Consider the following 12,745-nt stretch of genomic DNA (forward strand, 5'->3'; position numbering starts at 1 on the left):
GTGCAAGTTTAGACCAAACAGTGAAAAATCCATGTGAAAACGGAAGAAATCCATCAAGGAAAAATGTCCCAATATGACATAAAAAGAATATTTTTGCAAAAGTAAACACCAAGTAATGGTGTGGTGTTGTGGTAGGACACATGGTGTGTGATACCACAACCCAACTTCAAAATCCCCTGTGCCCAATTTTTTTTTTCACAAGAAAGTGATGATTTCTACCTTGGTGAAAAGGGTAAAAACGTGGGATTAAGTTAAGCCTAATTTTTTGGCTTTTTCATCTAGCTCTACCAAGGATTGAGGAGAATCCCATGTGACATGGAAGAGGGATACTCATAAAGCAAATAGTGAGGGAAGTTAGAGGAAATAATGCCAAAGAGAGGAGGGGGCATTGTTGGAAATAGACATCACCCACCAAAAACGTGAGATTTGGGTGAAGATTTAATGCTTTGAAAATTTAGTAACTTCCCCCTAGATAGAGGAGTTAAATGAGAGATTTTTGGTAAGGAGTTACATTAGATGTATCTCTCTCTCTCTCTTTCTCTCTCTCTCCCTCTCTCTCTATTTCTCTCTCTCTCCCTCTCTCTCTCTCTCACGGTGGTGGTCGGCCTCCATTGTTGGACTGTGTGGACTTCCCTTGCTGAACGCGTGAACATCCATTATCGACGTGGGGTGCCGCTCTAACAAAGAGAAGGGGTTGCAGCCTTGCCGTCGTGAGACTCCAAAGAGGTAAGGAGTCTTGCTATTTGTATGTAAGTGGTTGATGCCTTGTTGCACATCTATGTTGCAATATCATGAAGTTTACATGACAAGCACCACCTGTATATAGGTATATTTAGGGCCTCGAGACCGAGGTGGCATGAGCTGAAACACCTACTCGCCAATAGGTCAATATAGAGTGGTTCAGCCAATGTTTCTCACCCTTGGCCAACATTGGGGCACTGTGGTGTTCTTAGTAAGGGCATTATGTTCCTATGTGTATGCCTGGTGATGTGTAGTACTCATATCAAAATCTATAGTTCAAATCTATGTAGGTAAATGCATATATTATTGATATGGGCGTTAGCCATAACAGATTCAAGATCGAAACAATATTAAGTAGGCGAATGGCGTAGAACCTTAAGTATCTTGGATTATTATTCATGAAATTATTGTTTGGTTGTATTTTTTTATTCAATACACCTTTCATACTTTGTAGATTGAATGGTCTTAATCAAGTCTGAAGTTATGTATACGTGATTGCTATTTCACATCATGGTAAAATAAAGATATATCATTCTTATTGGGTAATTCGATTGGATTTAATGTTTTTGAGTGTGGAATGCACTCATATTTATAGTTGAAAGATTCAATACATTGAGGATGAAAGGGGTGGCAAAACCGTCCATTTAGAATGATCAAAATGTTTGAAAAATAAAAAAATACACCCTTTTAAAAGTTATAGAAAAATGACAAAATTAGTCGACTGGAACAATAGTTAGTCGACTGATAATATGTTCAGTCGACTGATAAGACCTTCAGTCGATTGCTGCTAAAATTTCCAGGAAACAGACATTCTGTTCAGTCGACTGATAAAACCTTCAGTCGACTGATGCTAAAATTTTCCAGAAAACAGACATTTTGTTCAGTCGACTGATAAAACCTTCAGTTGACTGATGCTAGAATTTTCCAGAAAACATACATTATGTTCAGTCGACTGATAAAACCTTCAATCGACTGATGCTAAAATTTTTCCAGAAAACAGATATTCTGATCAGTCGACTGATAAAACCTTCAGTCAACTGATGCTAAAATTTTTCCAGAAAACAGATATTCTGATTAGTCGACTGATAAAACCTTCAGTCGATTGATGCTAAAAGTTTCCAGAAAACAGACATTCTGATCAGTCGACTGATAAAACCTTCAGTCGACTGATGCTAAAATTTCCAGAAAACAAACATTCTGATCAGTCGACTGATAAACCCTTCAGTCGACTGCTGCTAAATTTTTCCAGAAAATGGACATTCTGTCGGGTCGACTGATAAAACTTTCGGTCGACTAATTTTATGATCAGTCGACTGATAAACCCTTAAGCCGACTGCTGCTAAATTTTCCAGAAAACAGACATTCTGTTCGGTCGACTAATTTTATAAAATAGTAATGTTTCTGCTTAAAAGATTTGAAACAAAAAGGTTGGTCGACCGGTGAGTCTATTGGTCGACTAATAAACATGAAAAATTAAGTAAAGGGTTTTCTAAAATGATTTTCATGAAGGGTTCTTTTAGAAAAGTTTTTCTAAAGACTTTTTAGGTGAAATGCAATTGAAATATCTATGAAGGAAATAGTACGATGGTAAACTAAATATGTGATTTACATATGGACTTTAAGAGTATGTCCAATACATGGAACACACATGATACATATATTTGCACAATGAAGATCATTTCTTGTTCAGGATAATATAAGAGTTCAAGAATGAACATGTGGTTTTGCTAAATGTTGGGAGTGCCAAACAAGCACTTAAGAAATGATAAAGTTAGATAATGCCATGTTGCGGCGTAACTAGTGGGGGTACGAAACGTACACTCGAGCTCATAAACAAAACTGAAAATGCCGAATGTTTAAGTACTCGACACAAAGTTGAACCAGAATTATGAGAAATTGTGGTTTGTGCCTTTGAGACATTCGATGGGTAATGTGCATATACTAAGATCAACCTGAGTATGAATTGGGGTTTTGAAAGTCCCCTGTGGTGCAATGACTTGCATATAAGAATAAATAAAATTAAAAATCTGCACACATAACCTAAATATGGGATTCTGGGTATACCTGAAAGATGGTATATGTTACTGGTTTCCCAGGGTTCTGGGTACATCTGAAAGAAGATGTATGTTACTGGATCCAAACAAACAAGAATGAAAATTTATACACATAAATTAAATATGGGATTCTGGGTATACCTGAAAGATGGTATATGTTACTGGTTTCCCAGGGTTCTGGGTACATCTGAAAGAAGATGTATGTTACTAGATCCAAACAAACAAGAATAAAAATTTATACACATATAAATTAAATATGTTGGATTCTGGGTATACCTGAAAATGATATATGTTACTGGTTTCCCAGGGCTCTGGGTACACCTGAAAGATGGTGCATGTTACTGGACCCATGGTCTACCTTGGAGAGGGTAGGTGGTACAAGCTTCGTGGACATTCTTTTTCTTGTGAGAGCTAGGCGTCTTACCCGGTCCCCAGTCCACGAAGTTAGGGGACCAGGACTACCAATATGTCCTAGGTGGTAGATCCAAGTCTTCTGCAGAAGTACAGGGTGCATCCTAATTTTTGTTCTAGGCACTGGGGAGTTCTCTCTCGGTCACTGACCGTCCCCTTTGGATATCCGTACGGCTAGTCATACGGGTTATTAAATAATAGACCCCCGTATGGTCTCGGTCCGCTACGAGATCTATGCCTGTGCGACCCACAGGGTAAGAGTAAGATAAGCATTAAATAATTTAAGTTGACTAGAAACTTATCTCTGAAGAATTATATTCTGTTGAGTTGACTTTAGTAAAACTTGTAGAATCTACAGCTTGTACTAATGTAGATAAATATACCTTTAGTTCAGTCATCTTTTGCACTGTATCAGGAATTAGAAATCATAATTATCTTCTTAGAATGATATAAACTTTCATGCTAGTTATATCTGCAGTTGTTGCACATATTTGTACACAGGACACTGAGCACCACATATAAATACATTGCTTCTTACGCAAATAGGGGAGTCTGACCCTTCTGCTTTAAATGTTTTTTTTAGGCAACGCATAAATACAGCATCGTGGCGTCGTATTTGGAAGTAGTCAAGAGATCTCAGTTTTCAGTGTTTTCTGTTTTAACTCTGATTAGTAGATTTATATTTTTGTAATGAGATGTAATTAATGCTTTAATTAATGAATGGTATGTTTAGTACTTCTTTGTTTTACCCTGTAATGCGCCCGACTTGTATTTTTTGCACTTCCGCTATTTCAAAAAAAAAAATTTACTCCAAAATTTTCACTATAAAAAGTTGGGGCGTTACAGTTTTGGTATCAGAGCAGGACTGAAAAATCTGAGATCTTGGCTCTTCCAGCGACCGCGATGGCTCTGTAAGTATGTAGAAATGTGGTTTTCTTAATGTAGAGATAAAAACATATAATTGCATATTATATTTTCATGGAGTTATAACTAAGGTTAGAATGGCCTTTTACTTCCCAAATGAATGGCTTGGGTAAACCATTGCAATGATTTATGGAGATGCTATATAACCTGGCCGAAGTGGTAGGCCGACAGTCTGCTGCAATGCAGCTGGTGGGTGACAATTTACATCTTGTGACCCATTAGAGGATACATAGAAGATGAGTGCCACCTAAAGTATGATATATATTTTTCTAGATGGGAAACGTGGATGCACTTGAGGGCATAGCTTCCCAAGTTAGTCTCGTGTCAACTCCTGCGAGAGTTGAAGTTCTAGACCGAAACTCAGAGACTGCTTGTATTTTACCTTCTCAAAAATGATTGGTGAATCGTAACTAGTCTCAAAATTATCCCAATCGTATTGGGAACGATGATTGTTTTGATAAGAGTCATTGGATGAGGCTCTAAGTTAATGTTTTTTCTTTTCCAACTTCGTTGGAGATGTTAGTGACTCTATCATTGATGAAGGATACCTTCCCGAATAATCTTTCGGACAGAAGGCGAAAGCCTTGTCTGTGCCCGTTAAACCTTTGAGTTCCTCGTTGGAGGATGTTGTAGATCCCCAGTTGTTCTTGGTGATGAGAACGTGAATGATGTTATATGCTTAGCAAATGGCTTCTGGGTTGCCGATGATGGCAATCGACTCCTGAGAGGGTCATAGTTGGGGACTACATAACACCAGACTTCTGGGTGTTATAGTTTTTAAAAGAGCATTGTGGGAATTCTTGTTTCCCAACCACAGTTGAAAGGGATTGTGGTGAGTTGAGTTGGCCCAGGTGGTGATTCCGGGTAATGCCAACGTTGTCATTAGGGTGGTGATGCTCTAATGATGTCATTAGAGTGGTGATTCTCTAATGAAGGTTGATGGAGTGGTGATTCTTCAGTGATGCCGTTAGAGTGGTGATTCTCTAACGATGCCGCTAGGGTGGTGATTCCCTAACGATGCCATTAGAGTGGTGATTCTCTAATGAAGGTTGTTGGAGTGGTGATTCTCTAACGATGCCGCTAGGGTGGTGGTTCTCTAACGATGCCATTAGAGTGGTGATTCTCTAATGAAGGTTGTTGGAGTGGTGATTCTCCAGCAATGCCGTTAGAGTGGTGATTCTCTAATGATGCCGCTAGGGTGGTGATTCCTTAACGATGCCATTAGAGTGGTGATTCTCTAATGAAGGTTGTTGGAGTGGTGATTCTTCAGCAATGTCGTTAGAGTGGTGATTCTCGAACGATGCCGTTAGGCTGGTGATTCCCTAACGATGCTGTTAGAGTAGTGATTCTCTAATGAAGGTTGTTAGAGTGGTGATTCTCTAACAATGTCATTAGAGTGGTGACTCTCTAATGAAATAGTTGAATTGGTGACTCTTCAATGATACCGTTAGGGTGGTGAGTCTCTAACGATGCCATTAGGGTGGTGATGCCCTAATGATGCTGTTGAAGTGGTGATTCTTCAACAATGTCGTTAGAGTGGTGATTCTCTAACAATGTCATTAGAATGATGATTCTCTAATAAAGTAGTGATTCTTCAACAATGCCGTTAGAATGATGATCTTCTAACGATGTCATTCGAGTGTTGACTCTTTCTTTATGATATTGGAGTGGTAATTCTCCGAATAGTGTATTAGAGCGGAAGTTCTCTAACGTGAGTCATCTAGAATGGTGATTTTCTGACGATAGCGGCCTTATGCGGTGTCGCTTGAGGTCGTTCGAAGAATATATGTATAAAATGAGTTATTGTACCAATAAATTTTATTGTGGCACTGTTTGAATTGCGTATCGTGCATTTGAGAACTATGAAAGATTGCTAAGGATATTACTTAGCAAGCATAATTGTGTAACCTAACGATTAACTATTATTATGCTTCTGTCCTGATAGATGGCATGGGAGGCCAGGTGCAACGACATCATGGACCCTGTGAACAACCTTGCCGAGGTTGTGCAACAGCAGGTGGTTGCAATGCAACAAGTGGGTGCAAACCTTCAACAGGTGGCCCAAGATAGGCAGAATATAGGTGCAGTCACTTACAAGCGCTTTATGGAAATGGATCCTCCTGTTTTTAAGGGCAAGACGGATCCTGAAGCGGCTGAGACGTGGATACGTGAGATTGAACGTATTTTTCGTGTTTTGAATGTTCCAAAGGAACAAAAGGTGAACTTCAGTACTTATCGTTTGAAAGACCACGCTGAGAAGTGGTGAGATACAATCTATGCGGTCAAGTTCCAGAATGAAAAGGTTACTTGGGACGAGTTTATTGAGGTTTTTAACTCTGCATATTTCCCTAAGCATGAACGTAGTAAGAAGATGCAAGAATTTTTAGACCTACAACAAGGGGCAACAACACTGGCGGATTATATCACTAAGTTTTGTTGTCTGGAACGATATTGCCCAAATGTATACACCGTGGAAGAGGATCGAGCAATGAAGTTTGCTCGTAGATTGAAGCCAGCTTTGAGAACCAAGGTGTTCACCCGAGGGCCAAAATCACTCGATGAGGCCATCGAAGTAGCGACCCTATTGGAAGAAGACTGGGTCAAAGAGCAAAAGAACCAATAGAATAAACCCGAGCAACAGATCAAGGTTTATGTGAGTACTAATGAGAAAAATCCTAGTGAAAGGGAGTTCACACCACCTATAAAAAAGAGAATGCGGCAGGAAGGCTACCCGAACCGCCAACAGCAAAGGAAATCACAACAACCAAAGGTTCAACAAATTTGTCGACGGTGCGATGAGGATCATCTCTTCGGAGTTTGCCCTCTCTATAATGGCAAGTGTTTCAAATGTGAGCAACCAGGACATATTGCTAAGTTTTGCCCGAAGAAGTCTATTGAAAATTTAGTTTAAGCTGATTTGACTCCATTGAAAGAAAAGACGTGCCAATAAGTAAGAAATATCATAACCATTTTGTCGAGTGATGTTTGTGATTTCGCGGACGAAATCCTTTTTAAGGATGGTAGGATGTAAAACCCATGAATTTTAAAGAATTTTCAATGAAATAAAAATGTGTGTCTACGTGAGATAATATGGTTTATGAGATATTCAATGTGATTTTGAGGCTTGCAGGCCAGTCGAGCGAACCCAATAACGAATACTGGAAAGGGTACTTGGATCTGGACTTTGACGAGATCCGATGATCCGACCCGGTTCACGAGGCCAAGTAAGGAAACCCGATGGTGTCGGGATGATAGCGTGAGATCTGAAACACAATTAGAGTAAGTGAGTGCAAATTTAGACCAAACGGTGAAAAATCCATGTGAAAACGGAAGAAATTCATCAACAAGGAAAAACGTCCCAATATGACATAAAAAATTTATTTTTGCAAAAGTAAACACCAAGTGATGGTGTGGTGTTGTGGTAGAACACACGGTGTGTGATACCACAACCCAACTTCAAAAACCCCTGTGCACAAATTATTATTTTTTTTCACAAGAAAGTGATGATTTCTACCTTGGTGAAAAGGGTAAAAACGTGGGATTAACTTAAGCGTAAATTTTTGGCTTTTTCATCTAGCTCTACCAAAGATTGAGGAGAATCCCATGTGACATGGAAGAGGGATACCCATAAAGCAAATAGTGACGGAAGTTAGAGGAAATAATGCCAAAGAGAGGAGGGGGCATTGTTGGAAATAGACATCACCCACCAAAAACGTGAGATTTGGGTGAAGATTTAATGCTTTGAAAATTTAGTAACTTCCCCCTAGATAGAGGAGTTAAATGAGAGATTTTTGGTAAAGAGTTACATTAGACGTCTCTCTCTCTCTCTCTCTTTCTCTCTCTCCCTCTCTCTCTCTCTCACGGTGGTGGTCGGCCTCCATTGTTGAACTGTGTGGACCTCCCTTGCTGAACCCGTGAACATCCATTATCGACGTGGGGTGCCGCTCTAACGAAGAGAAGGGGTTGCAGCCTTGTCGTCGTGAGACTCCAAAGAGGTAAGGAGCCTTGCTATTTGTATGTAAGTGGTTGATGCCTTGTTGCACATCTATGTTGCAATATCATGGAGTTTACACGACAAGCACCACCTGTATATAGGTATGTTTAGGGCCTCGAGACCGAGGTGGTATGAACTGAAACACCTACTCGCCAATAGGTCAATATGGAGTGGTTCAGCCAATGGTTTTCACCCTTGGCCAACGTTGGGGCACTGTGGTGTTCTTAGTAAGGGCATTATGTTCCTATGTGTATGCCTGGTGATGTGTAGTACTCATATCAAACATGAAAAATTAAGTAAAGGGTTTTCTAAAATGATTTTCATGAAGGGTTCTTTTAGAAAAGTTTTTCTAAAGACTTTTTAGGTGAAATGCAATTGAAATATCTATGAAGGAAATAGTACGATGGTAAACTAAATATATGATTTACATATGGACTTTAAGAGTATGTCCAATACATGGAACACACATGATACATATATTTGCACAATGAAGATCATTTCTTGTTCAGGATAATATAAGAGTTCAAGAATGAACATGTGGTTTCGCTAAATGTTGGGAGTGCCAAACAAGCACTTAAGAAATGATAAAGTTAGATAATGTCATGTTGCGGCGTAACTAGTGGGGGTACGAAACGTACACTCGAGCTCATAAACAAAACTGAAAATGCCGAATGTTTAAGTACTCGACACAAAGTTAAACCAGAATTATGAGAAATTGTGGTTTGTGCCTTTGAGGCATTCGATGGGTAATGTGCATATACTAAGATCAACCTGAGTATGAATTGGGGTTTTGAAAGTCCCCTGTGGTGCAATGACTTGCATATAAGAATAAATAAAATTAAAAATATGCACACATAACCTAAATATGGGATTCTGGGTATACCTGAAAGATGGTATATGTTACTGGTTTCCCAGGGTTCTGGGTACATCTGAAAGAAGATGTATGTTACTGGATCCAAACAAACAAGAATGAAAATTTATACACATAAATTAAATATGGGATTCTGGGTATACCTGAAAGATGGTATATGTTACTGGTTTCCCAGGGTTCTGGGTACATCTGAAAGAAGATGTATGTTATTGGATCCAAACAATCAAGAATAAAAATTTATACACATATAAATTAAATATGTTGGATTCTGGGTATACCTGAAAATGGTATATGTTACTGGTTTCCCGGGCTTTGGGTACACCTGAAAGATGGTGTATGTTACTGGACCCATGGTCTACCTTGGAGAGGGTAGGTGGTACAAGCTTCGTGGACATTCTTGTTCTTGTGAGAGCTAGGCGCCTTACCCGGTCCCCAGTCCACGAAGTTAGGGGACCAGGACTACCAGTATGTCCTAGGTGGTAGATCCAAGTCTTCTGCAGAAGTACAGGGTGCATCCTAATTTTTGTTCTAGGCACTGGGGAGTTCTCTCTCGGTCACTGACCGTCCCCTTTGGATATCCGTACGGCTAGTCATACGGGTTATTAAATAATAGACCCCCGTATGGTCTCGGTCCGCTACGAGGTCTATGCCTGTGCGTACCCACAGGGTAAGAGTAAGATAAGCATTAAATAATTTAAGTTGACTAGAAACTTATCTCTGAAGAATTATATTCTGTTGAGTTGACTTTAGTAAAACTTGTGGAATCTACAGCTTGTACTAATGTAGATAAATATACCTTTAGTTCAGTCATCTTTTGCACTGTATCAGGAATTAGAAATCATAATTATCTTCTTAGAATGATATAAACTTTCATGTTAGTTATATCTGCAGTTGTTGCACATATTTTTTCACAGGACACTGAGCACCACATATAAATACATTGCTTCTTACGCAGACAGGGGAGTCTGACCCTTCTGCTTTAAATGTTTTTTTCAGGCAACGCATAAATGGAGCATCGTGGCGTCGTATTTGGAAGTAGTCAAGAGATCTCAGTTTTTCAGTGTTTTCTGTTTGAACTCTGATTAGTAGATTTACATTTTTGTAATGAGATGTAATTAATGGCATTAATGCTTTAATTAATGAATGGTATGTTTAGTACTTCTCTGTTTTACCCTGTAATGCGCCCGACTTGTGTTTTTCGCACTTCCGCTATTTCAAAAAAAAAAAAATTTACTCTAAAATTTTCACTATAAAAAGTTGGGGCATTACATTCATAATGGGTAAAATTTTAGAAAAAAAATAAAAGAAACCTTTTAAAATCTCGATGCATACCTGTTTACATATTTTGGTTACCCTGGATCAAGAGAAACTGGAATATGTAAATTAACAAAAGTTGTAAACTGGCATGAATGGAGATTTTCATCATTGTTTTGTAAATCTAACCCTGCAGATGCATTTGGCGTGGTCAATTAGCTTGGAATCGACTATTGGATCACCGTAATTGGATCAAGAAATGTGATTTTTTATGCTTGCATATTTATGAAAATTCTGAGCTATTGATTTTTAAACCTTAAAAGATCCTTCTTATATATCGTAATTGAATGATTCAAGAGTTTGTTTCTATAAAACTATGCATCTAAATCACATTTGTATAGTGAAATTTTAGAAAAAAAAAAACTATGAAAATCTCGGAGCGTACCTTTGCAAAAATGAAACGAACATCCTACAATCTGCAAAACAATAATGGCAGTATCTAAAGCATTGTAATCTACCTAAACATAATATATAAAATCAGCAGTGCTATATGTGATGAATATGCAGAAAAAAAATTTAATATGATGCATGCAATGAATGGTCCTAAACTTCTGGAATGGGAGATAAGAAGATCACCTTGTGGATCGCTTCCAACGGACTAGTTGAGAGGAGAAAGTGGTCTTTCCAACTGCATTCACGCTGCTCCGACGAAGTAGAAGAGGCTGTCGATGAAGAAAGGGTTTGTGGCTTGATGAAACAGAGGCGGAAAAAGAAGAAGGGGAGAAGAAGAAAGGAGAAGAAATCGGCAATAGAGGGAGAGAGCGAAGAGAGGGGCAAGATGGAGGGGGTGTGAGAGCTGCTGGAAAAACAGCCTCCATGGCTGGAAAAGATGAGTTTATAATGATCTATTTAGGTTAAAACAGGTTTTTCAAAAAGAGTCTGAAGATTTTTGCTAATTTCCAAAACAAGGTCTCTTCTGAAAAACATGTTTTTCTAAAAATCAAAACTTACTAAACTAATTAAAATTTAGCTAATATAAGCTTAAACTAATTGAACTACAATTAAGAAAAACTGAATCTAATAAAAACACTAAAACTGCAGAGAAAGCTTTGAAAAACCTGATTTTCTGATAAAATTCAATTCAATGCGGCTTCTCAAAACTAACAATAAAAATGGGTTTTTAGAGCAATTTTAACATGGATCATGCATAAATAATGATTAATAAAATACAAATATTATGCATGATCAATCATGACAGTCATACTGAAACTTATAAAGATATGCGATGAATACAAATCTATTGTCTAAACTATGACGATCATGTTGTAAATCTACTATGAAACTAAAGTTGCCATAAGATTTGCTTATGGAATATGTGTTACATCTGAGATTCACTATTATGCACATAGTCAGAGTAGGTCTGAGATTTACTATTATGCACATACATTGGCTATGGTAAAAGCCCACTTTAGTGCATATGTTTAGATAGCATGATGATTTTATTATATGTTTATGAAAAGAATGTTATATGTTGATGAATGTGGCAAATGAATGAGATATCCATGACATATTCATGTCGCGCATAGTTTTATATGTAATTGACATATGAAGGTTGCGACCAATGTTTCAATGCATGAACTGCTTGTTGTTAAATGCATATTTTTGTTATAATTGCACAAATAAAAAAAACTACAAGGGCGCGATAGTATAAGATTGAAACTGAGCATGCCAAATCCTTGTGGTACCATATCGGCACTTATGATGCTAATTGATTTGCATATAATTGCATCATGATTGCATGTAAATATTATGACATGTCTTATGCCGGTTAATATATGTTTGTTCTGCAAAAATTTGTATAATAAAGGATGTTTTTCATGCCATGATCATGTGAAAGCTCAAAACCGAGCTTGCGGTCTTGCGGGACCATTGTAGTGACATACGAGCACATATGAAAAGTTGTACTTGAGACATGCCTTCAGAGTGCATCGTCAGTGGGGTACGAAATGTACACCCGAGCTCAGAAATGAAACTTTAAAATGCTATAAGTATAAGTACTTGGCTTATGTTCGAGCCAAAATTCTAAAAAATTATGGTTGGCGCCTATTGGGCATTCGATGGGTAATGTGCATACACTAAGATCACCTCGAGTGTAGGTTGGGATTTTGGAAATTCACTGTGGTGCAATGACTTGCACACAAAAACAAACAAGAATGAAAAATATGCACACATAACCTAAATGTGGGATTCTAGGTATACCTAAAAGACGGTATATGTTAGTGGTTTTCTAAGATACTGGGTATTCCTGAAAACGGTATATGTTACTGGTTTCTCAGAGCTCTGGGTACACCTGAAAGATGGTGTATGTTACAAAACCCAAGGTCTATCTTGGAGAGGGTAGATGGTGACAGTTTCACTTTTGTGAGAGCTAGGCGTTTCACTCGGTCCCTAGTCCTCGGAGTTAGAGGGGCCAAGACTACCAATGTGTCTTAGGTG

Source organism: Nuphar pumila, chromosome 1 (genome assembly GCF_984573655.1).
Source record: "Nuphar pumila chromosome 1, dmNupPumi1.hap1.1, whole genome shotgun sequence".
Taxonomy (NCBI): Eukaryota; Viridiplantae; Streptophyta; class Magnoliopsida; order Nymphaeales; family Nymphaeaceae; genus Nuphar; species Nuphar pumila.